Below are 1,880 nucleotides of genomic sequence, written 5' to 3'. Positions count from 1 at the left end.
CATATCTACTGAAACTTCTTCAAAGAGTTTTTTAAAAGGCTTTCCTCCTTTACAAGAGTAAGAAATGTGGTGCTGCCTTTCTGTTTAACATAAACTGTGGTAGCATCTAAACAAGAGACCTTCATATATGAATGATTTATTATGGCATTATACTTTTTGAGCTCTCAGAACAGTCTTTTGGTAAGTGACAGATATTTATTCCTTCTGAATATAAACCCCATTACAAAAATAATTGTTAGTAAATTTATGATTTTAGGATTCCATTAAATTTCTGTGGTGAAGGATAATAATTTTTTAGGTTAACTAAGCTACAGAATTTTGGTGAAAATTATCCGCCAATGAAAATTTTGACCCAAGGCACACAGAGAAATTTATAGTTCTCTAAGTCATTGTAATTGCCAGTCATTATTATCAGTCATTATTAAGCAACTGAAACCTCAGTTCAAATAAATTGTAATTGTCAAATGAAATGTAAACACCTACATTAACTTTCTAGTAATTATTCTTTTGGACAGGTCTTTAACCAATGACCTATATACTTTGTGTATGTGTGTCTGTGTGTGTGTGTGTGTCTGTGTGTGTGTGCATTTATAAAAGCCAATATGGATACATCCATTCACTGTAGCACATTTTAAAATAAAATAATCTAGCGGTGAGTATGGATTAAGGTGTTCTGGGGTGTTGGTGTTTTACAGAGGACTTCTGTTAGTATATCTAAGAATTTTTTAAGCTGAGTATCTAAAATTATCCCCTGCCTCTCCCCCCAAAACGGGAAAACTAAACTAATGGGATTGAGAGAACCCAGTTTTAACTGGACTGAAAATTCATCATGTTGATATCTGTATATAAACAAATTGAGGAGTATACATTTTTTCAGTTTTTAAGCATAGCATTTTCAAGACTGCTTGGAAACTGCTAACCTTAAGAACTACTTAAAAACTGTTGCATCACTGAAGCTTTCTGAAACCTGCAGTTCATTCATTGTTTCCTTTAAGCCTGTTTGAAATGTAGATCTGATGAAGGTAAGTCAGTTTATTGCATTAAGATAATTTTGTTAGATTGTAAACTATACTAAAGGGTCCAATTTAACAAAATAATAAAAAAGAAGCATCCATATACTTCTCAAGCAGTGTAAGCAACGTTACACCACCTTTGCAAAGCCCCGTGGGTACCTAATTTGTTACATCTTAGATCATTGGGAGAGACTAGGCTATTTTGTTTAGTTGTGGTTTTAATACATGGTATTACCAGTATCTGTGATCCTGGCAGACTAATCTCCAGAGAAATATTTTTAAGTGAAATGTAACATTTAAAATAAGGGAACCATTCACATTCCTGTTTTTCCTTAAGCATCCTGGATAGTTTCTCTAGACGCTGCTGGTGGACTTAAACAGGACGGAGGGCGGAGAGATCCCTAACTTCACTCTCCAGGCTTGTGACTACTGACGAGGGGAAGGCGGGGCATCCTCTGGTGCGCCTCAAGCGTTCTCCGGGTCGGAGACACGAGGGCTGGGCGGGCTCAGGGAGGAGGCGGGAGAGGTGAGAGGCTAAGATCTGGGCGTCTCGAAAGGCCTTTCTGAGACACCCTGCTCAGCCCGAGGGGATCTCCCGAGGAAGTGGCACCTGGGGACGATTTTCCTGTTTGACCAGACTTTCCGAACTCCCGCGGCCGAGCCTCCCAGACCCCTCGCCTGGGCTCGACCCTTCTTCTGGCTACCCGCGCCTTACCCTCTCCAATTCGCCTACCGCCCCAGGGCTCGGTGAATCCGCTGCGCGCAGCCCCTGGCGACCGAGCGCCGGACTGCAGTCGTCGCCCCTCGGGGCTGGGGTGCTGGCGCCGCGTGGTGACTGCGGGGGAGTTGTACGCTGCGTGGACCTGC

The sequence above is a fragment of the Lagenorhynchus albirostris genome, chromosome 4 (assembly GCF_949774975.1).
Source record: "Lagenorhynchus albirostris chromosome 4, mLagAlb1.1, whole genome shotgun sequence".
NCBI classification, from domain to species: Eukaryota; Metazoa; Chordata; class Mammalia; order Artiodactyla; family Delphinidae; genus Lagenorhynchus; species Lagenorhynchus albirostris.
Note: the sequence above shows the minus strand (reverse complement) of the source record.